At 40.0% G+C, this 25,401-nt stretch overlaps 1 protein-coding gene across 39 annotated transcripts in view; it reads left to right on the forward strand.

Moving 5' to 3' along the window:
* The window catches only part of Adgrl3 (adhesion G protein-coupled receptor L3), an 808,741-nt gene that overhangs the window by 583,390 nt on the left and 199,950 nt on the right, over positions 1-25,401 (forward strand). The window lies entirely within an intron of this gene.

A 25,401-nucleotide genomic window follows, 5' to 3' on the forward strand; every position in this document is an offset into this window, starting at 1 on the left:
GGCTATCATGACAATTAAAATCATGTGCCCATATGATAGTTTGGTACTAGCAAAGCATCTCCAAATGCATGGACAAGGGTAGAGACAGACCAAATTTATTACAAAATTAAATATACAAATCTAGACTTATATTTTTATTTATTTTTGTTTAGTTTTATTGTCATAAAACTTGTCTTTTATTTTTTTATTAGATATTTTCTTTATTTACATTTCCAATGTTATCCCCTTTCCTGGTTTCCCCTCTGAAAACCCCATCCCATCCTACCTCCCCCTACTCACCAACCCACCCACTCCTGCTTCCCTGTCCTGGCATTCCCCTACACTGGCGCATCGAGCCTTCACAAGCTATTAATGACACTGTTTCATTAAAGGAAAGATGCTTTAGAGCCTTCCTCTATGAAGAATAAAGGATCTTAGCGTGATGCTGTGAGGACACACCGTGCCAGCGGTAACTCTTACAAAGGACAACATTTAATTGGGGCTGGCTTACAGGTTCAGAGGTGCAGTCCATTATCATATGGCAGGAAGCATGGCAGTGTCCAGGCAGGGATGGCTCTGGAGGAGCTGACAGTTTTCCCTCTAGGAGGAGTGACTGAAAGCCCACCCCCACAGTGATACACTTCCGTACCCTCCCCACCTCACAAGGCCATATCTACACCAACAAGGCTGTACCTCCTAATAGCCTCACTCCCTGGCTATTCAAACCACCTCAGACACCAAGAAAAGAAAATTTAGAATTAAGAACTCTTTAGAAACTAGTCATGTCCTTGACATGGATTGGTGTTTTTCTACACTGTATTTCCATATTGTTTGTTTGTGTGTGTGTGTGTGTGTGTGTGTGTGTGTGTGTGTGTGTGTATGTGTGTTTGTGATGCTTTCTAACACTACTGTGACATCAGTTATGCATTCTTCTTGGCAACAACCAATTTCCATTTATTATAATTCTGGCATTGATTCACAGAATTCATGCAAACTCTTAAGTCTTTGTTTCACAAGACTACTGTCTATTTAGACATCAAAAATTAACCAGATGAATCCTAGACTTTTGCCCAAGGACAAAATTAAGAGCTCTCACAGTTCCTCCTTCCTGGAATAATTTGATAAAATGGCTTATGGATTCTGCAAAGATGGTCAAGTAACTTAGGGCACCACTCAATTCTGAAGAGTGCACAGCACTTCCAAGGTTACACTCTGGCCACCAGCCTTGACCCTCCCAAAGTACCCAGCAATCTGAAAACTCCTGTTCAACAAAAGCTTTTCCCAGACATCCAGCTCCCCTCAATTCTTTCCATATGCTTTGGGGGTAGAATTAAATGTTCTTCTCTCTCTTCCTTTTTGTAGGTTTTTAGGTAGCCAGACTATATCCTGAAACTATTACAGACGCTGTCCTGAGTTAACCCATTAGCACAAACTCAGATATACCTGAGAGGCAATGTGATAAAGAGCAAAGACCACTTCTTAGCTCTCCAAAGTCGTGAGTGTTTTCTGAGCACTGTGCCACAAGCCAGGAGGTGGTTTTTTTTTTGTTTGTTTTGTTTTGTTTTGTTTTTGTTTTTTGTTTTTGTTTTAATGCACAGCAGTTTCTGTGAGTGTGGCTGCTATCTGTCCTTTCACATAACATCAGTCAGCTTTTGGTGTGTTACTTTTCATCATTCTCCATTTATTTTATGTTCTAGCCTTTCTTACTTTGGGCAGGAAAATCAAGCACACAATGTATAAAATGACTAGGAAAAGGGTGCATTTTCGACCTACACAGTATCACTCTTAACTAAATTAACCAAGTATGTGTCCTCAACTTCCTGTCTACAATGTTACCCGGTGACCACCTGCTGAAGCAGTTTCTCACATACAGTACGCGATTTGCATTCCTTAAGTTGATGTTTTCATATAATTCTTAATATTTGAGATTTGTTCTCACGTTCCTTGTTTCTCATTTGAAATCTCCAAGGAATGGTTCAGTCTGCAAAGCTCTCGCCAGGGGAGATGCAGGTATGGGAACTACAGTGATTCCTGAGCATGATGTCTATTCACATTGTTGTGTTTCTAGCGTCCGTACTGTGGAAACCCATCACTTAAAAAGTATCTTTGTCTCTCTTAGTAGTTATCAATGTAGATACACAACTATGATCACTCCAGACTGTTATTAGTAGGCTTCCTGATGTTACATTGAACACCATGACCAAAAACAATTTGAGGAGGAAGGGGTTTATTTGGCTTAAACTACTCAGTCACACTTTTATCCCTGAGGGAAGTCAGAGCAGAAACTCAGGTTAAAACTGAAGCAGAAACAATTGAAGACTACTTATTACTGCTTTCTCTCCCTTTGGCTTGCTTGGCTAGGTTTTGTGTAAAGCCTAGGGCTACGTACCTTGGGAACCAGATGCTCACAGAAGGCTGGGCACTCCCATATCAGTCACCAGTGAAGGCAATTCCCCCTAGACATGCCCACGGGACATGTCTTCCATTCTTCATTGAGGTTCTGTCTTCCCAGGTGACGTGAGTTTTTATCAAGTTGATAATAAAAATGACAAGTACACAGGTGTCATATAGTTTATGGTCTATGAAATACTCATTCCTTGCTTATGTATAAGTCAAAAAACATCTGGGTTGCTAAGTTTTATGTGAAGTTCACATAAGCTAGAGTCATTGAGGAAGAGGAACTAGCAACTGAAAAAAACAAAAAAAGATGCTGTCATAAACTTTGCCTGTAGGCAAACTAGTGGGGCATTTTTTTGTGTTTCTTTTGTTTTGTTTCTATTAGTGAAATTGATGTTAGAGAGCCTATTCCATTGTGGATGGTACTACCACTCAGAATGTGGTCCAGAGTTGTATAAGAAAACAGGCTAAGCAAGCCTTGAGAGAGAAAATAAGCACACTAATAAGTGGCCTCTGTAAAGTGGCTAATAAGTGGCTAGTCCATGGCCTTTATGAAAGCTCTTGCCTGCAGGCTACTGACTTGTATTCCTGGACTGATTTCTCTAGCTAATGAACTACAACATGTACAAAGAAATAAATTCTTTCCTCCCTAAGTTGCTACTGTCCAAGCTGTTTTATGATAACAATGGATACCCTAAGACGGTATCAGAGAATTTATGGCTTCTTTATTGGTAGAAGAGCATCTGTATGTGAATGTGTTCCTTTTCATATTCATCGAGAGAACTGCAAAAGTTATAATGAAAGCTATTCAGAGAGTTGACTGGATAATGCCTTCTTGTCAAAATTGAAGCCAAGGTAAAACTAAAACAAACCATCTGCATCCAATTCTTATTTTCTTCTATGATTCCTCAAATCAGAGAAAGCAGGCTCCTTGGAGACATGATTGGCTCCAGGTCCAGAGCTGGAGGAATAGAGAATGAGGAATAAACTGAGAGAATCTTATAGGACTAGAAAGTAATGCCAAGTGATTCAACACTAAGTGGTGAAGACTCGGAGACAATCACAGCCAATCCAAATAAGTTCCATGGCCAAATAGGAAATTCTTTGGGAAATGAAATAAACAATGTAGTAATGAGTCATAGCCTATAATACAATACAATATAAAGATCCATGAATCCATACTCATGAACATGGATAAATGCTTAGATATTGTATAGTAAGGACTTATAAGTGTTTTGTACAGCAACTAGCTAATCACTGAGATAAGGTTTCATTTCCACCCTTTTAATGAGAACTGAACTTGTTATCTTGCCTTCAACAAATATAATATGAAAAGTCCAGACCTTACCTTTGTGGTTATCTTACTTCAAATTTCAAATTTACAAGTTCAGTACAATTTACCTTTCATTTAAAAAAAAATAATAATAAAAGCATATCGAACACACATTGAGAAACCAACTAGAAAACACCAATACCTCTTAAATTGTTTTTTTTTTTAAGTAAGGCAAAATAAAGAAAACCAAATAAAAATCATAGGTGAGGCAACACCAAAGGGATGTGACAATTGAACATATTGTCACCTCCTAGGTTATATTGAGAGGAGAAGGGAACTGGGAGAGAGAATGAAACACCTATAAATAAATTGTGGAATTCAGGCAATATTTGTTATTAGTGGTGTACTAGTGGAGATAAATACACCATCGAAATATTGTAAGATCTTAAACTAAATTGGGGCTGAGTCTATGGCAAACATCTGTAATTATCTTTACACCTTCTATGTAATCAACTAGGAACCAGAATTTTTTTCTTACTGAAAAAAAAAAAGACAAGTTAATTAAAAACAAAGAGAAATAAATACCCAGACTAGGAGTCTAATATTCATAGAGTTGACTTAACTTATTTATTATAGAATACTTCCAGGGAACAGCCAAATTTAGAAAAAAAAAAAAAAAAAAACAAAGTACACTTGAAGAATAAAGACAGTTGTTTGTTCCTTGTTGTTTATTATATGACTTGATTATCAATAAGAAACTATGAAATAAAAATGTGGGAAGTTACTGAAGATTATTTTCATTAGAAAAATTAAGTAGCTCTTGTGAGAACATCTGAATTATAATAGCAACTTGGGGAGGAAAGGTTTAGTTTAGTTTACATAGTCTAGAGTCTTAGCCCATTGAGGGAAGCCAAGGTAGGAATTCAAACTGGGAAGAACCAGGAGGCAGGAGCTGATGTAGAGGCCATGGAGGAGAACTACTTCATGGCTTGCTTCCCATGATTTGCAAGTCTGCTTTCTTACAGCACCCAGGACTACCAGGCCAGAGGTGGCTCCACCCATAATAGGCTGGGCCCTCCTAATTAGTCATTCACTAATTATGAAAGGGATTGCCTATAGGAAAATGAGAAATGAGTTTTTGTCCAGCCTGGTCTGCACAGTGATAATCCGTCAATCAATCAATCAATCAATCAATCAATCAATGGCATTGAATGGAGGAATAAAGGAAGGGAAGGGGGAGTATAGAAGGGAAAGGAAAGGAAGGGAAGGGAGGGAAGACAAAAGGGAGGGCAGGGGAAGGGGAGAGGAGGGGAGGAGAAAGGGGAAGGGAAGGGAGGGGAGGGGAGGGGAGGAGAGGGGAGGAGAAAGGGGAAGGGAAGGGAGGAGAGGGGAGGGGAGGGGAGGGGAGGGGAGGGGAGGGAAGGGAAGAAAACAATGAGGTAAATTTGCCTATCAGTGTGTTTTAGAGATTTCAAATTCCTCCCAACCAAATACTAGTAGAGACTTCCACTGTGGCGGAACACAGAACCTAAAAAATGTTTCCGTACCGAAATGTGTTTCAGTAGAGAGCTTTGAAAAGCTTTGGAGGAGGCTTAGATTTTGAGCAGCTGGGTAATACACTATGGCTGAGAAATGTGCTGTGTGATTCTTTCAGTTGTCCACGTGACTAATTTTCGATACTTGAACCTTGACGTGTATTAAGAACATAGAAGGACTTACAGATAACTTCTCACACTTAAGATCCGAAATTGGCTTGTTTAAAGAAAAAAAAATGGCTTTAGTGTACTGATCTGAGATGCCTCTGGGGCCCTGGAGAAAGCATGCCCAAATGGCAGTAAATAAGAGGATATGAACAGTAGTTGGCAATCCTTACTGTAAAAGAGTGAATAAATATTTCATGCTTGGGAGGCTAGGATCTCTGCCACTCTTTCATTCCAGGGTTGTTGCTTTGAAGTAACCAAGAAAAATATGTGTGGACAAACAAGCAAGATTCTGACCCAATAATACTTTATCAGGAATAGAGTTTGAATTTTGTGTTCTTTCACATGTCAAGAAATGCTATTGTCTTTTTTTCCCCCCAAGTGATCTCTCTTGAGACAAGGTTCAGTATAGCTCAGGCTGGATTTTAATGTAGTATGTAGCCAAGGCTAGCCTTAACCTCCTGAACTTCTTGTCTAGGGTTACAGACAGGCATGTCTTACCATGCTTGTGTCGGTAAGATTTTTTTTTTTCTTTTCTCAATCTGAAGTCATCTGGGAAGAAGGAGACTAAATGAGGAATTGCCTCCATCAGACTGGTTGGTAGACAAGCTTTTTTTTTTGGGGGGGGGGTCTTTTGTACATAGATGATTGATGTAGAAAGAGCCAAACCAATGTAGGCAGAGCCATCCTTGAACAGTAGTCCTCAATGCAGAAAACAAACAAACAAACAAACAAACAAACAAACTGACCAAGGTAGTAAGCACCATTGCCCCACACCATTGCTTCATTCAATTTCTGCCTCCGGGTGCCTCCTGCCTGACTTCCTGCTGACTCCTCTTCTTGATGGACTATAAACCACAAAGACAAAATAAACTGTTTCTGCTCCAAAATAACTTTTTGTCCCTGGTAGTTATTTAAAAGCAAAACAGTTTAGGTTTAGTTTAAGGTTCCTAATTTGCTCACCCTTAATTAGTAAGAAACCTAGCCTGCAAACAGCAATATTTGTAACAGTGCACACACTGCGATTTGCAACGATGGCTTTGGAAGCAGGCACACCTCTGGACTGATAGGTAGAGGAGTGTGGTTAGAAAACAGGCAGGAGAGTGTAAAAAACAGAAAATAGCAGAAGAAATGTTAAGGGGCCAAAACAACTTCTTCGTGTGATGAGTAACCCTGCGTCCTTTTGAATACATTTTAAATGCTTGAACTGTATAACCACACGCTATACGGTAAGTACGTACAAACTCATCTCATTCTTTTTACATACTTTTAAGTGTTTTGTTTTTTGTTTTCCCCATCTAGAATGCAGCTTAAATAAGCAAAGTCTGTTTTAGGAATAGTTTGACATGAGTTTTATGTACTTCATTCAGAGGGTTTTGACTTACCACATGAAGTTCACTATCTTGTCTGCTTTATTAACTTAGACCAATCAGCAATAAACTAAGTAAAATACAGGAGTCCTGGAACTCACTTTCAATCAAATAACAAAGGCATTAATGGTGCCAAGGGCAAAGATGTCTCTAAATTCCATTTTCTTCCACTTCACTCATGATATCATTAGATTTCTCTCCCCCCCAACCCCCAAATTCCTCTTGTTGAAAAGTGATGGCCAAGAACACTGTAATAAAGGTCCTAGGAAAGTGTGTGCAAGTTGACTGAACTCTGCATAGCCCAGCATTATCTTTCTCCTTCCAGTTTATACATCATTGAAAAGCACGACACAGAACCCCGAACATGCTCGCACATTTCAACAGCAAATAGAAGAAATTCAAATGTCATGAAATTTAAAAGCCCCACTAGAACGTATTTGTAGCTCAACTCTGACAGAAGGCCAGAAAGAACCCATTACAACAGCCTTCTGAGATAGATGATATTAAGACATCATTACTCCTTCCGAAAGGAAAAATGGGTTACTTAACAGGTAAAGCCACTTTGAAGAGAGGCAGCTCAGTGCCTCCTTGTTCACTTTTAAGGAATGAATGGCATTGCTCTTTTCCGATACTTTTCAGCATTGCACACGTGCATGTACACACAAACTCTTAATGAATTTTATGTTAGCAAAGTGGGATCATATTATAACCTAATGGATATTTTTCAAAGTAGACGTGTTCTTACTGAAAAAAAAATCATAAATAAAGGCACATACCTAGGATCATTGTTTTGGGACAGTGCTCCCAGCTATAAGCACACTCAAGACTCTCTTATGGAGAGATTTCATTCCAGTGTTTCACAACATGCATCTCACTATTAAGAAACACAGTTGTGCTGTGTGCACTATTTGAGTCCTTCTTGAAGGACAGAGTAAGACCTGACCCTTTCATTCTCTTTGCAATATTTCTTCTTAACAGAGCAGAGGTAAACCTAAGCCCTTTGCATACTAGCATTGTCCAAAATTGAATTATGATGGTTGGAATGAAATGTGAAATTATTTGCATTGCTGATTGGAAAATGAAAAAATTTGCCCCCAGGCAGAGATAGGGTAGCAACAGCTGCCAGCTAATCCTTTTATCTCTCTGGATCTGGGTGGAGTGGAAGACTTTTATGATGTTGGCATCGGTGAACTGTGTTCGTGCCAATAGCTGGGCCACCCTGTTGTTGCCAGCTTCATACAAATCCTCTCATCCACTGCTCCATCTGTGGTACTTCGCTTGAGTGCTGTGGCTGAGCAGTATCACTGACATGCCCCATTCCTGAGCAGTCGTCCCCCCAGAACGCCAGGTTATTAATAGCTGCTACAAGAGTGGCTGTCATTTGGCAATTACTTTTCTGGGTAATTTATATCTTATCATTTAGTGATCATCATAACATTTTGAGATAGTCATTATTATTATCCTCACCATGCTCCTGTTACCAGTAAGAGAACAGTCTCAATAACTGTAAAGTTATTTAGCTAGCAATACAAAGTGACAGAGCCAGGAAAGGAACTTTGCGCTAATCCCTGTTTGTGTTGTTCTCCCGAGCCTCCATGCCAAATACTATTGTGTTAATTCACTTGTCATTTCGGGGCAGTTTGAAATATTTGTACATATGAAATATTAACATCTGCTTCTAGTTGAGCAAGGGTACAGTGTATCACAGCAATCGTGGACATAGCATTTGTAATGTTTTGGCTTTTATAAGCTAACTACAGACAATTTAAAGTATGTTGGAAGCTATGACCCAGCATCACAAAAATATATGCCATCTTATCCAAGGGGCTTGAGCATCTACAAATTATGGTATCTGCAGGAGATCCTGGAAGCAATCTCCTATGGAAACTGCCGGACAACTGTACATCTTGATTGTTAAGAGCCAAGACTTTACAATGGTAAAAGCTTTACAATGGTATAATGTATTGGAATTAGAACCCATTGTTTTTATGAAGTGAGGCTGGAGGCCTAGGGAATATAGGTTACTAGTAGAGAGCTGACCTAGCATGCAGAAGTCTCCTGAACTTAGTCTCCAGCCACACACACACACACACACACACACACACACACACACACTAATACATAATAAAGTAAACTGGACATCTGGAAAATGGGGCTTTAATTTCATGGATGTTATGAAGACTAAACTAAGCAACATAGGTTATTTAGAATAATGCCTAATAAGTTTTTGTTTATTTGTTTCACAAACAATCATGAAAGATTGGATTAGAGGGCTACATTAAATTGAGAAGCCCATGGAATGAAAGCTAAAATTTAACTGAGATGTTCTAAGTACTCAGAATAGAAACAAACATATTGCCTTTGGTACTCTGCAGGCTTCTGGTTAGCCATCAGGTGTAAGGGCCCGTGGGTTGTAGCATAACGTTCACTCTGCTGGGCTTTTTCAGCCCTATGGTCAGTATTTAATTCTGAGCGTGGTGAGATGGGTCTGCTGTTGCTCTCCCATGTCTCTGCTTCAGCAGGGACTTGAAGATGAGGCTTCAAGGGACAATAAAGTATCAGCTGGAAGTTGAGACACCTGGTATGCTTACATATGGCTCTTCCCTGTGAGACTGATGTTCTGCAAAATGCTTTACACATTCTATATTCTGAAAGAGAGTTTGCCCCAGTGAATGTATCCATTGCACAGCCCAAAAGATAGTCACCAGGGATATCCAGAAATCAGTAAGGGGGTAAGTTTACTCCTTTTAATTCAGGGAAATAGCAAGGTGGAGTGAAGAAACTTCTTGGTCTCCTGTTGTTAGGGGTTACTGTGACATCCGTAGCTTTGATATTGGGAAAGAAGAGAAGAAAGGAAGCAGAACAGAATGTCTTTGGCAGTTCCAGGTCATGTTCTGGGTAGCAGTTGGAGGAGGTTAGTGCTGCTCAAAATTCAGCCTGCAGCTCAGATGGAAGTGGGAAGGAAGTGATTACCATAGTTAGCTAGAGTCTAACAGGGAAGGTGCAGGCATCCAGGCGTACATCAGCTGCCCTGATCCGCTTTGGTTTGTACAGGGGGTGCTCTTGCTTGAATCTGTGGCCTTAAAATGCTTAGCTTAGGCTTCCCCAATTGAGCTTTATGTCGGAAATCTCTTATCTACTTTGAACTACTTATTACTTGTTATCATTGTGAAATCCAGGGAAAAAGAGGGGACTGTGATAGAATATTGAATAATCATACTGTGGCTGGGAAAAACAAACAAACAAACAAACAAACAACCCTATGGCTCATCCAAAATACTTATCCATTCCTTGGTTCTGTATACCACTACCTTAGAAACTAGGTGTCTCTGCACCCAGTCTCCATAAATGGGTGATTTTGCTCTCTATATCGAGCACTGCAGCCTACTCTATTCCTTGGACCCACAGAGTTAACCTTCTCTGGAAACTTGTTACATCTGCAAATTCAAGAGTTCGACTCAGTCTGCTGTCTTTAGAGACAAGGAGGCCTCCAAATGATTTTGAAGTTTGTCGAAGTTTGATCAGTATTATCCAACACTGTTGCGAGGTCATTGATCTCCAATCCCATAGGTGAAGCTAAGCTAACTGTTTTAAGTTTGGGGTTTTGTTTATTCTCTTTTGTTTTGCTTGTAGCAGGGCCTTGCTTTTTAAGTTAAGTTCACCATCTCGGCTACACCACCAAAGTGACAAACATAGATCTCAGATCTCAGAAACTAGCCGAGCAGCCCAACAGTGTGAGCACAGAGTCCTGTTTCCATTCTGATCCTCTGCCTGAGCTGTTGAACTCATCCATGTCAAGCCAAACATGATAAGGGAACTCTTTTCTTGTGCTGTGCCTGGACAGCATTCATACTTAGACATCACCATCCTCCAACTTTATTGAACTGTGAAAAGCAGGGTAGAGTGGATGTTTTAGAAGTCCATACAGATAGACACTGGTCCATATAGGCAAAAAAAGAAAAAAGAAAAAAAAAAAGAGAAAAGAAAGAAAAAAATATTCTTCTTAGACATTATTTAACAAAATTCTTCCTGTTAGTTTGTAAGAGGGATTTAGGTATCTTGTAACTTCAGGGCAGTCATTTATTTCTGGCAGGAAAAGGCATGAAAGATGCTACCCTCATGAGGAGCACAGTTTGAAGAGATTGGAATCATGAAAGCATCTCTTCATAAACATCAATTTTTGTCTCACATAATTTGTAAAACGGCTGGTTTTTTTTTCAAGGTATTATAATTATGTTCAAAGAGTTGTTTGGAATGAAGTCCTGTGTTGCAGTTCCCCCTGTGATGATTGGTTGGCATTGATCCTTCTGAACTGTCTAGGTTAGCAGGAGAGTAAAAGGAAGACTGTCTATGCGGCTCAGAGAGCATATCATCAGAATCTTCAAAATGGGATTGGGGGATACAGCTCAGTATTGGGCTGCTTATCTTCAATCCATGTTGCCTTGTTTCCAATCAACAGAACTGGAAAAAGATATTGAAAATAAACTGAGCATATTTGAATGGAACTCTTCTGCATAGCTTATTATTAGAAATTCAGTAACTGATAAGACTTTTTGTTTTGTTTATTTGCTTGGTGTTCATTTGTATGTTTGCTTGCTTTTTGCTTTTTGCTTTTTTTTTTTTTTCTCCCCTAGATAGGGTTTCTCTGTGTAATCCAGGGTGTCCTGAAACTCATTGTGGAGATCCATTTATCTATGCTTGCCCAGTGATTAAAGACACGCTGAGAATATCCATTGAAGAATAGACTTTAATTAATTACATTATTGTTTGGGGTTTTGGGTTTGATTTTGTTTGTTTGTCTTTAGACAGGGTTTTTTGAGGCTGTGTACTCCTGACTGAACAAGAACTTGCTCTGTAGACCAGGCTGACCTTCAGTTCATGGAGATCCCTTTGTGAACTCTGCCTCTGCCTCCTGAGTGCTGGGATTAAAGCCGTACCTGGCTAAGAATTCACGTGTAAAAATTGACAATCCATTTAGATATTCTTTTCAAACCAATGTACTCACTAGTGGTTGCCTTAAGTTATCATTTATTATCGAATCAACAGAAAATCCTGAAATAGTCCTTTAAAAAGGTAAGTTCCCTAACTCCATTACAGTTTCCTAATTGAATTCTAGTTTCATATCAGAACAGGAAAGTCATGGAGTGAGTTTCCTTCCTCTAAAAGCCTTTCATTGAGTGCCAGTGAATGTCAGCATGTTAGACATAAAACTCAGGCTCTTTCCTGGTTTGTGTTTGAGTCTGCGTATTTCAAAGCGGCAGAGCACCCATACCTATGTTAAATGGAACCCAGCATAAAGGCACACTTTTGGATGTTATTTTGAAACTGCCTTGCTGTTCCAAACACAGGCAGGAGCATTAGTAATGTTAGCTTTAAGAAGGTCAGAATTTGATCTATACTTTCCTTTATTTGCGGCCAGAATGATGTTATACTGCCAAGGCCACGAGTAAAGCTAAGGTCACAGTCAGAAACTGGAAGAGTAATGGAATTTTAAAGCAAGATCCCTTTGAATCTGCTGCTGAACTGACAGAGGGGAAAAAAGAAAATGTCATATTTGCTGAGCCGAGGGAGCTCTCTGAATATAGCCCCAAAGAGTTGTGAAAGAAACAGTTTGAGGAAACTGGTGATACTGCACAACCATGCAATTGAGGTCTGATTTCATTGGGCGTTGTGCGTCTTTGCTTAGGGACTATCACATGTATATTGCTTTCACCCCAAAGGTGCCAAATTCCTAAGTAATGATGCATAAGCCCGAGACTTTTAGCCTGTTAGGATAAATCTTGAAAGCCTTTAGTTAGTTATAAATGTCTGGAACCTGCTAAATATTTCCCAGTTCTGCCACCAGTCTTCAGAACAAGAAAATGCTTGGTAAATTACTCCAGACAAAAGAACTCTTTTGCATAGGTTTAGTGGTTAATAACTATGTCTGGTAGCAGTTAGCTCTCCTTTCCCCACAGTTACCCAAAGACTCTTTAAAATAGAACATAAAATATAATTGGTTTCTATAGATTTTTTAAAATGTTTTTGTTTTTTTTGGTTTGGTTTGTTTGTTTTTTAATTTTCCTAGAAACTTTATTCCTGGGAGCTGTAACCCAGACAGGCTTTCTAAAACAGACCTCTGCCTGGAAGGCTGCTATCAATAATAAATGTGCTAACCTAATTGATTACATCATAACCAAGTACAGGAAATAACAAGGACCCTGAATTCTACACCTGCAACAACTTCATTCTAACAACACTACTTGACTTCTAACCTTGTAAGCAAGGTACCCTTGGACCTTGACATGTACCCTACAAACATCATGTTGCATGCTAAAAACTTCCTATATTTGAAAGTCAACGATTGTACAAATAATCTAGGTTTCAGGTAAAGCCAATATTTTCCAAAAATTTCCCTTTCTTTGCTCTTGTTGATCCCAGCCACAAGAAACACATGCCATATGTCTCTCCTCACAACTGCTCCTTCTGCTGTTTTGTTTTGTATTTTTGTAGAATACTTCAGGCACCTAAATAATTAAACATGAGGGTAGAGGGGAAGGAGAGGGCAGGGAAGAGCAGAGAAGAACCAAGCAGTAAGCTTTAAGGATGCCCAACTTTCATTTCCTTTTAGTGGAATGAGGAAAGATCGGTGCGTGCTGCACGTAGGTGAGGAGGAAGTATACAGCAATATCATGGCAGTTGTGCATAGCCCCAGTGAGAAGCACCTGCCTGTGATTGCCGTGAAAGTGAATCTTCATGTCTCTTCCACAGGATGATTAGTCTTGTGGCAAATTGTCTTCAGGCTTTCCAAAGGAGGAATGTGCTGCTGAGCTTCTTGTGCTTCATTTCAGTCTCACAGTAGAACTGTCGCTACTTCCATTTTATATAGTCTCCTCTTCTGTCTGTTGCCTGTAGACTCTTGGGAAAACATATTAAGTTCCCATGATTCCCTTCTCTCTATGCTTAAATGACAGGCAAGCATCAAGCCAGCTCCTTAGGAGAGAAGAGAAGAAATGCTAATCATTTGCTACCTACCATAGAGGGACTAACTGGTGGCATAGGACACTAGTTGACAGAGTTCTGTGTGGTCACATTGCTTCACGGTCTCTGAGGTGCTGCACTTCTTCAGGACAGGCTGTGGTCATAATGGCAGATGCATCTTCTGTGTATGTATACAGGCATTTTCTCTGGGATAAGAGAAATTCAGTTGTGGTTAGGGAAGGCGCCCAGCCACTTCACTTTCTTCCTCCTGCTTACTGCACAGACAGTTTGTAATGCTCAGGATTCCAAGCTTCTCAAAACCTCTAGATAGCTCCGAACTGAGGTACTTATCATACACCTTCCCCGGGGGATGTTCCTCTTACTTCCTAAAACACCAGTGTCTCCTGAGTATCCTCTCAAGCCCACTTGGAGGACACGTTATTTTCTCCTACCTGTCATAATCTAATTTTAAGAATTAAAAGTAGTGCCGCATCGATCGGTCTGCATGTACTTGTTAAATATCAACCTTAAACAAGACAAAAGAAAATCACTCTGAGATCTGGAAGCTTAGGAATTCAGCTGCTCTCAGAGAGTTGAGTTATGAATAAAAATGATAATGCATATTCTGTTAGGATTACAGTGACTTACAGTCTACTCTTCACTGACTACATCATGGAAAATTCTTACAGATTTAACATTCAATTCATCGTATAAGGAAAAGGAGAAGAGCTATTCCTCACATCAAGTTTTCAATAGCTACTGGAAGAGATATGCATGTACCTGTTTAGATTAAAGAAAACACAATTAAACGTGGAAATGTCTCCCATAGGCTCATGCTTGAAACACTTGGTCCCTTGCTGGTAGTGCTGTTTGGAAAGAGTATATAACCTTCGGAGTGTGTCTTGGTTCAGGTTTCATTACTGTGAAGAGACACCCATAACCAAGGCAACTCTTATAAGGACATTTAATGGGTCTAGCTTACAGGTTCAGCGTTTTAATCCATTATCATCAAGGCTGGAGCATGGCAGTGCTTAGGCAGGGATGGTGCAGGAAGAGCTGAGAGTTCTGCCTCTTGTTCCGAAGACAACTATGAGAAGACTAGCTTCCAAGCAGCTAGGAGGAGGGTCTCAAAGCTCATGCCCACAGTGACATACTTCTTCCAACAAGGCCACACACACCTACTCCAACAAGGCAACAAATCCTAATAGTACCACTCCCTGGGCCAAGCATATTCAAAACACCACAGGGTGTGGGGGGGTATCTAGGAGAAGTGGGACACAGGAGGCTGGCCTTTGTAGAAGTGATAGCCTTGTCTTGCTTCTAGTCTCAGCTCTCTCCTTCCTTTCTGATAACCGTGATATCATCAGTCATCTCAGGCTTATATTGTCACAGGACCACACCCTCTGATATTGACACTTTTCCTCTAAAGTGCCTTCTTCCTGGTGTCTTGTACTAGCAATGAGGAAAGCAAGCAACACCACATCTAGAAGTAAATGAACGTTAGTGTTTACTTTATTTCTATGTGTGTGTGCCTTAGTGTATACACCAGTGAGGCAAGAAAATGGTAGGTACTTGTTCGTTAGATTCTAAAAGAGAAAAGAAAAAAAAATACCATTGCAGGTTCATCTTTCCAGCAAAACCAGACTATTTATTTATTGGTTATTAGTGGCAGGAAGGAGTGTGTACATGTGTGTGTGTGTGTGCATGTGTATGCATGTGTGTCTGTGTGTGTGCCTGTGTGTTTGTGCATGTGTTCCTGCATGTGTGTATGTGTGTGTGTGTGTGTGTGTGTGTGTGTGTGTGTGTGTGTGTGTGCATGAACAATTCCCTTTGGCAATTGGTTATTTCCTTACACCTTGTTGAGGCAGGGTCCTTTGTCTTTTTTGTTTATGCCACACTGCATACTCCAGGCTAGGTAGCCCTCAAGCCTCCTGGTAGTCCTCCTGTCTCAGCCTCTCACTCACCACCAACCACATACTGGTGTGACTGGTTTCCAGTAGGGCTCTATTGATAAGCATTGTAGAGTGCATGCTTTTCACCAATCTGAACCATCTCCCCTGTTCACTTCCAAAAAGCAGCCTGATTCCAAGTTCTAGATGATCCCAAGACCATCAGACAGGAAAGCCCAAAGTAAAAGTTATATATATATAATCTAATGAAGAAAGTGAGATGGGGTTGAACCAAACATGGTGTGATGAGGAGATGGGAAGTAGCCTGATTCTTCAAGATATTCCTGATGACAGTCCCTTCCTGAGGAAAAAGGCAACACTGCTGGAAAGCAGGTTTCCTGACCTATTATCACAGTGAGGTTAAATAGGTTTGATCTTGCAGCTTTCAACAAAGAGTCATTGTTTTTTCCTGCTTCTATGATCTAGGCAAGCTGCTTCCTCAAATTCGGAAGTGCCATGATTGGGGGAGAGCTTATTCTCTGTCCATTAGATTGTCCTATGAGAAGGCAATGGTATCACTACAATGGTATGAGTACAATTGAAAGGTCAAAAGTCAAAAGTCAAGAAGAAAAGGAGTGTGTGTGTGAGGAGACAGGAGGTAGAAGCGAAACCTATAGGAAAAGATTCTGGCAGGTGAAGCAAGAGTGGGAAATTAGGAGAACTACAAAGAAGGAAGCAACCCAAAACTGTCCTCAGTAAGGACAACTGATCTACCTCAGGAATTAAACAGACTGGGCTCTGATTCCCCATATGTCTTTCTGCTTGTTTTTGATAGTCAGTAGCATTATCCTCCCAAGATGATGCAATAAATACATTTCCCCACATAGTTACAAGACAAATGAATTCATGTGAGGTGGATATTAAAGAGTAGCTACTGAATACTAAAACTAAAATTATGCATGTATCCTTTAAACTGAGAGCCATAAATTTCAGCTTTGTAAATGAAGGACACTTGGTCCCTTAAACAACATATTAACCAGTACATTTATTCGATATTTAGAATAAAATGGGAGATTTTCATAGTTGAGCCAATTAGAATGAATTATATAAAATTGATTATTTTTCAAAATTCTTTTCCAAATACATTTGGAATACACAAGAAGAGATGAAGAGATTTTTGCTTTTATGCTGTAGGTGAGTCTGAATTTTCTCAATCAAAATGTTGCAATTATGTGTATGTGATGACAGTAAGTTACTTTGAGGAGCATGTGCCATATTCCCAAAAAAGCAACATAGCTGAGATTTCTATGAATGTTCAGCAGAGAACTGGAAGCAAATTGGTTTTGCATTCTAGTATTTTATGATATACATATAACATGAAGAATTTGCCTTTAAGACTGATTTCCTGTAAGCATTTTTAAACTCAGCACATAAGATAGTGACCATAAATTATTTGCATATGTCAATACTGATATCGCAAGTGCAATATTATTCGTTATAATTTTTTTTATAAAGTCCTATCTCTAAATACATGTTTATTTAATTCCAAGTTAAAGAGTTTAGGGTAAAAATTTAGAGGGTTAAAACAACCAACATCACACTATGTGGGATAAGTATCATGAAAATCTAGACATGTTAATCCTATTGTCGGATCCACACCTTTAGTCATGCTCACAATTATTGATGCTGTTTTTCAGAGTGATGCTCAGTAGATGCCCATCATCTTATATAAACACAAAAATTTCTCTTCTGCTTTTTCATTAAGATATTATCTATTAAACAGGAACAGGAGAAAATGATTTCATTTTTCCCCATTCTGTATATGTTGTCACATATTTTATAAGTCTGATTTCAAATTTTAATAATATTTTTTAGTCCTGATTTATTACAAAAGATCCAATTAATCCAGTCGTTTGAATATTCAAAATGTTTCCAAATATGTAATGGACTGTAATGAATAATAATTTTGCAACAGTATGTGTATGGTTTTCCTTTATTTGCTCATAAGTAGATTGTGCAATTCTTAAGGATCCTAGAAAACCAAACTTCTTTGCTGACCAGGACTTTCACTGTGAGTCTGGTGCTTTCCTCAGGCTTTCCACATTTCTAATTCTCAAGAATTCTTAAATTTTAGCTCTGTTTCATTCAAAAGAAAGTATCTTTCATTTTTGCATCATTAACCAAATGTCCCAGACTTTACCTGCCTCTAACACCACTGAAGAAATGTATGTAATGCAGCATTTACTGAGACCCAGTTATCATTTTCCAGTCTTCTGTTTGTCACTGGGCACACCACTTCTCTATTAGTTCACAATAATCAAGTTCTTAATTCCATTTTTAATTATAATATGTATGTAAATGCATATATTTATACAACTATTGTGGTGTGTTATAAAAAGAAAGAACCAGTATATGTTTGATAGAGGTGTGGTATGGTGAGGTGGAAGGCATGTCTCTGCAGGCCCATGCTGACACATTCCTTCCTCCTGAGGTACCACTATAGAATAGAGATTATTTGGGGCATGGAGAGGGGATTTAAGGGAGTAGAGTCAGCAATAGGAGAGAGAGAGAGAGAGAGAGAGAGAGAGAGAGAGAGAGAGAGAGAGAGAGAAATTGTAAGTAGAGGAGTAGATGCTGGCCATGAACACATTGGAGGGGGGGATAGAAGGGACAAGGAAGGAAGAGAGTAAGAGGGTAAGAGGATAAGAGAGTGAGGAGGGGGCAAACAGCCCCTTTTATACTGTCAGGCATACCTGGCTGTTGCCAGGTAATGGTGGGACAGAGCCTAAAAGAAATGCTAACACCTAAACCCTTGACAGTGGTCTTCATTCTTTCTTTTTTACTTTCTCCTTGTCCATCTCTTACATTTTACATTCATTCAGTAGATTAATCTTGCTAAGAAGCTGTTTCATTATATATTCTCCTTCTTGGAGAAAAAAAAAAAAACTTCTATGGACCAATAAGGAAATTACAGCCCTTGCTTAAGGGTCTTTGTTTGAGATGTACCCTTGTGCAGTATGATTTCCTTGTTAATGATGTGAATCTGACTTTCTAAAAAAGTGGGGAAAGTAAAATATAAATGTGCTTCAGAGAGGAAGGCTGTTTGTTTTCCGGGCTTCCTTTCTTACATGTTTAGCTTGAGATCGCATCTGCGAAGTGAGCCTGTATGAAAGCTAATAATGGCTTGTGGTCATCTCCTGGAGCTGCAGTGAAGCAGCAGGAAGTTCCATTTCAGATTCCTCATTCAGAAAGCATGCAGACACTAGAGGCATTAGAACATGCTGGAAGGCTGGTGCAGTGAATGTAGTAAACAAGAGACTGGCATAATCATTGTGCAGTGCAGTAGCTGAAGTCAGAGAGCATGAGGCTGCTACTTTCTCTCCAGTTCTCACCAATGCCTCCAAGACCCACCTCAGAGAGGCAGTCGAGGGGAGCTGCGATTTGCACTTTTCCTTGTTTTTCTCCTATCTTGTTATTTACGTTCTCCTTAAGGTAAACAACCAAAGAAAATCAAATTTTCACTGGCAACACATGATGAGTGGAGGTGTGTTTCAGAAACACCAAATCACTAGACCAGGGGAGAAAACGTCGTCCGTGTGTTTGAAAGCTATCCAATTTCATTTTATTTATTGTTTTTGAGCCATTTCACAAATTACAAAGCAACCATCCATCCATCAGGTAGAGATTATTATCCATTTAAGAGATCCCAATCCTGTTATCAGCATGTACCAGCCAATTTATTGAGCAAACATGGATGAGAAGTAAGTGAGGAAATGCGTGTTGTTCAGTAGTTTCTAAAGTGTTATTGGTGTTGCCCTCAAAATACATATCACAGTTTTTAGTGGCAGTTTGGGATGGTGACTGTACTGGCATCTAGTGGATAAAGCACACGGATGTTACTAAGCACCCTGAAATATACAAGACACGTCCTCAAGCTCACAGACATGCAGAAGAGTTATGAAGCATAACATCAGTAACTGCCAAGGTTGAGAATTCCTGCTCAAATAAGGACATGAACACAAAACCATGTCCTAAATTTTAAATTCTAACTTTTAAACAACTACTACAGTACGAAGAACAAATTATTCAGATGAGGTTTACATTATGACAAATAACATGGTTGGTATTTAACAATTTGGGGCTTAAAATGTTTTAATATCTCAAAGGTTTATTTTTGGGGGTCAGGACTTAGGGCACAGCTTCCCCGGGTCTTCTGCAAGGATTTAGGTGTCACACACTGTAGGCAAATTTCTTAACTGAATCTTCACTGTGAAGAACCTGTATCTGACAGTGGTCACTTGTTTATTGGTTCTTAAAATGTGGGCTTCAGTCTCTTGATAGGTCTCAGCAACTTGTCTTAGAGCTGCACAGTGCACAACACGGCAGCTTAGTGTTTCCAAACCTTTCTTGCCAGTCTTCTTGGGAGACTCCTGTGAAAATGTTACAAAATATAATTATACTCCTCAGACTGATTTTCTTCCTCTTTGGAGCACAGCCTCCTGAAAGGAGACCTTTCCATTTGAAGCTCTGAATCCTGACAGTGAAATCAAAGCTAAGTCCCAATCCCACACTTCCCTGCTCCACATGGAGCGTGAACAAGCAGAATATGCAAATCTCCTCACCCCATTAGAGGTTAGGAGGACACAAAGCAAGCAAAAGAAATGGGAAGGATGGAGAAATACATGCTGATGGGAAGCTCCATACCACATTGGATATAGCCTGTATGACCAGGAACATGGAAGAGTCAGGTACAGGGTAAGGCTATGAATTAGGAGCTGGAGAAACTGAACACTAAACCGTTTCTTAAATCTCAGTCCTAGGGATGTGAAGCAGGGTGTTGCTTGGTTTCTTCAGGGATCTGGCCTCTTTTAGTTATCAGCATCTAAAAGGGACAAGCCTTTAATCTAATATTTAGGTCCCACATCTTTCTATTATCTATTAAGTTATTATAAGCAATTTGGTTCACTAGAGATTTGCTAAGAAACTCTGTCCATGTACTTAAGTATATGCAGGCTGTTCATTATTATTTTTTTTTTGATATTGAATTCTGTTTAGCCTTGCCTATAATTAAGCTAGTTTAATTTTGACTCCTTATTGGAAACCAATTTCAAAGTTGAAATGCTGGGTAATAGTACGAAGGGAGCAGTAGAGAGATTCATTGTTTAGCAAAGTGGTACAAATATTGCTGAGCCAATTTAGTGGTTACATTGAATCTTTTATCATTTGTGTTTTCTGATAGGCTGTAAGCAACCCATGATTTTTAGATAGGATTTCATAATCTTTCAGTCTAATACTGTAAAATATGCTTTGCAGTATTTTACACGTGGTAACTGATAATATTATCATGTGTCAGATTGCAAATGTATGTTGCAATTTCAAAGGAAAGATCCAACTTTCTGTTTTATATATGTTGCACTGAAGATGCGTAATTTGGGGGGATAAAGGTAGAAATTACATAGTCAAATAGAATTTTCCTTAAATGACTTGTGTGGGTAAACACCGATATACTATTGGCATCTCATATATGTTCATTCATCATTTTCTATTCTTTTTACAAATACAGTATATCAGGATCAATTATTTTGCAGCCCACGGGACATGGAGCCCAGGATGAAGGAAAGGTTAAGACAGAGAAGGGAGGGCATATCAGAGAAAGAAATGACCTGGCTTTGGAAGATGAGAAGGTTGTTTGGGAAAAGCTGGAACTCAAGACCTAGTGGCTACTAGGAAAGGAGTCAAAGAACGAAGGGCATGGATTGTAAGGCTTTCAAAACTGCATTTAAGGACTGTGAGTTGGTAAGATTGTCTGGGAGCTTTTAAGCTGAGACATCTGATTTTTTACTTCCCAACACTGACCTCAGCTATAAGGTGAAAGCTAGATTGTGGGCATCTGCAGAGTGATGCAAAGAGATGATTTCACTACTGACAGGAGTAATAGCCTGAGGGACCTGAAGAACCCCCTGCTCAGTGGGGAGAAGTCAGTTCTAAGGGCTCCATGCTGTGTGACTCCATTTACAGAGCATCTTTGAGACAATGAAACTATAGAGATGGAGAGTAGGTTAGTGGCTGCCTGGAGATAGGGCTAGAGGTAATTGGATATGAATGCAAAGAGCTGGTCTAATGGAATTCCGTTATTGTTGTGGAACAGTTTTACATCTTGCATACTTGTGTTGTAGGCACACAAATATGCACCTGAGGTAACATTACATAGAACAAACAGAGGGATATTTTCCATGTTGCTTAAAGAGTAGTAATCCATTACTTTTGTTAGTCAAACTAAAACAAAATGTCAGAAAATTAAGTGGCCTAAAGGAAGAGCTGTATTTTTTCACAAATAACAAGCTTTAAAATCCAAGATCAGGGTGTCTGAAGTCTAATTTCATCGAACATCTCCTACCCAAGCTCACAGTATTCCTGCCTTCTCTGCCTACGGTCATGCCTCTGTCTGTACTGGCTGAGTACTAATCTGTTAATAGAACAATTGTCACATTGGATTGAGAACCATTCTTATTAGCTCAATTAACCTTAATCTTGCTAAAAGGCTTTAACTCCAAAACGGTGCCATTCTTGAGTTCCATGAGGCTGGAATTTCAACAAAAGTTGGGCAGTGAGCACAGCTGAGTTCCTAAGAGGTAAAAATGCAATGACTGTAGTTAGGTTAAGACTCCTGGACCAATTTTTAAAATTGGGTTATTTGTTCTCCTGGAGTTCTTTATATATTTTGGATATTAGCCCTCTGTCAGATGTAGGGTTAGTGAGATTTTTCCCAATCTCTAGACTGCCATTTTGTCCTATTGACAGTGTCCTTTGGCTTATAGATGCTTTTTAGTTTCAAGAGGTCCCATTTATCAATTGTTGCTCTTAGAGCCTGAACCATTGGTGTTCTGTTCAGGAAATTTTCTCCTATGCCAGCGCATTCAAGGATGTTTTCCACTTTCTCTTCTGTTAGATTCAGTATATCTGGCTTTATGTTGATGTCCTTGATCCACTTGGACTTGAACAGTGTCCAGTTTGGTAAATATGGGTCAATTTGAATTCTTCTGTGTGCAGACTACCAGTTAGACCAGCACAGTTTGTTGAACAATTCTAAGGGGGGAACTGGGAGAGGGAGCAGCATTTGGGATGTGAAGAAATGAAATAATGAATTAATTAAAAATAAGAAAGAAATCTGAACCAATGTGTTTTCTTAGCTCTTAAATACTATATCTATATATTTTCACTATTTAGGGACTCTGGATGAAATAATTCTACATTTTATAATCTCCTATCAGTCTATAATTGTTTAAAAATAAAAGGCTTTCAAATAGAACAAATTCAGATGAGAGAGGGAAATGACATAAAGACCTAAGGTGATATGTGAGTCTCAGTGACACTGTGTATGAGTTAGTCTGTCTTATCAAAGTTGTTGATATTAGAGTATACCTATTCAATAGCTATAATTTGAGCACCCTAAGCATGTAATATGATTTTAAAAAACAATACACACTTGTGGCAGGACAAGAGAACAGTAGTCTGTCAGGAACTATTTGCTTTAGGGGTCTACACTACTAGGGTAGTGCAGTGTAATTGGGCTATAGCACTGATCCTGAAAGAACTCAGTGGGGAAACCCCCACTCAGCTCCCGATTCGGCGTGCACCCAAGAATCGCGAATAGAACACAACACCTTGATGTAACAACAAGAGGTTTTTTAATGGCGGAGCTCCGGGTCGAAACGTATCTCACACAACAGGAGACAGTGGATTCGACCACGAGGCTTGGAAGCTAGGGGGTTTTATAGAAAAGGAGTGGGGCTGGGGGAGGAATTGGCGCGGTTTCACATGATTGGTCCATTTAAACATCAGCAGCCTGTAACATTTAACTTAGGTCAGAGGGGTGGGAGCTAGGGAGGCGATGGGCTTGCCCGGGCATGTCCTGGTCTGTTCTGCTATGTTCTCAGCCCCAGGTTTCAAAGCTCAGAAACAACTCTTTGGGCTATTTAACATACATTACATGAATTACAGTTTTATTTCCTTTCATTCCCCTCTTCTTCTGTTTAGACTAATTCTAATCATAGAATTTTAGAGGTCGGTGTCCCTTAACTCTTCATCTACCTGAACTATAGGTTGATATTGCCTTTGAAGAACCATGAGTTTTACTGTATCAATTTTACTCTGGATGAAAGCCATTCCTCTATTTATTATACAAGGGCCGAAAACTAAAGCTAAGCATATCATAAGGATTGGTCCGGCTACAGCGGAAATTAAAGAAGTTATCCAAGATGGTCGTGATTCAAACCACGACTCAAACCACCCCCGTTGAGCATCCCGTTCCCGTTTCCTTCGCTCTAATCTTTCTCTCAGTTTCTGCATAGAGTCTCTAACTATTCCTGTATGATCTGCATAGAAGCAGCACTCTTCTTTAAGGGCAGCACACAGTCCTCCTTCCTTTAGGAACAACAAATCAAGACCTCTCCTGTTCTGTAAAACTACCTCAGACAGGGAGGTCAAAGATTTTTCTAAAGCGTCTATGGACTTCTCTATTGCCGCTAGGTCTTCATTGACAGCATCCCTCAAAGACTGAATTCCCTGTCTTCCTTCTATCAAAGCTGACACTCCCGTCCCCACTCCTACTGCCATACCTATTCCCATGAATGCAGCCAGGGTTAAAGTAATTGGTTCTCTTTTTGACCGCCGGCCCGCATAGCTTTCTTCTAAACTGGATGCAGGGTGATAATATACACGGGGTAACAGCTGGATCATGACACAAAAATCATGAGATGAATTAAAAACCTTAGTTGATACACAGGGAGTAAGTCCTGTATTGCAAGCCCACCATCCAACCGGGGAAGGTACAAGATAGTAATCAGCTTCCGTTCTGGACACGGACTGAATTTGTCCGCATAGGTGTTTGTGAGTGGAAGGTGGGGTACCTATACAGAGACCTGGATTCCTCGCGGATACTTCAGTCAGGGTCAGTTTTTGTCCTGTACCCCAAGAGCAGGAAGTATGGCTGCTGGTTCTGTTGAAATCTCCATTGAAGGCGATTCCTTCATAATAAGGCGGACCCGAGGACAGGCATAGCCAGCAGTCCTCAGTAGCGCTTGGATCAGTTCTGTTAAGGGCATAAAAGGCTCCTCTCACTAGGTTAAACATCCTCTGTCTTGAAGGAATCTCGGGGGTAATAGTTAGAGGTACCTGAGGAGTGGGAGGTTGGGTGATAGCGGCCATATTAAGGGGGTCCGCAATCACTGGAGTAGGCTGAGTAATTGTATGGGTGAGGGGTGTGAACTTGGTTGGGGGGCCTAAAGGATTGTAGGGGGTCTCTATTTTTAATCTGATAGTGAACAATAATCCCTCATCATATCTTTCCTTGTAAATCCTAAGACCCCAGGTATACCCTTTTGTCCATCCCAGAGCTCTCTTCCCTGGTTCAGTGAAGGTGACACGGAGCGGATGGCACCAGTCAGTACACTCGTCTAGGTCAAATCCTCCAGGTACATAAGACGCTAGGGAATAGTTGGCTGTTACTCTAATATAGTCCCAGCTCGAGGAGGGCTTCCAGCGGGCTGTACCTGAAGTCTCGCAACCCCAGCTCTTACAAAAGAAGTCAGCCTTACCTCCACACGTTGGATTGAGGGACTGACTTCGGTGGGGCCCGGGGCAGACATAGAAGGGATGGGTTCGAAGCATACTTCTATCCCTTTGGTTAGAGCAACCACCCCATGGGTCTCTCGAATGTTTTTCTACGTACGGAGGGGGTGTTAAAGGTGCCCTCTGAATGTCAGAGTACCCCTCCAAGTCCCATCCAGGAGGGGCTCCTATAGCCAACTTACAGATGTCAGGGAAAAGATCAG

Source organism: Mus musculus, chromosome 5 (assembly GCF_000001635.26).
Source record: "Mus musculus strain C57BL/6J chromosome 5, GRCm38.p6 C57BL/6J".
NCBI classification, from domain to species: domain Eukaryota; kingdom Metazoa; phylum Chordata; class Mammalia; order Rodentia; family Muridae; genus Mus; species Mus musculus.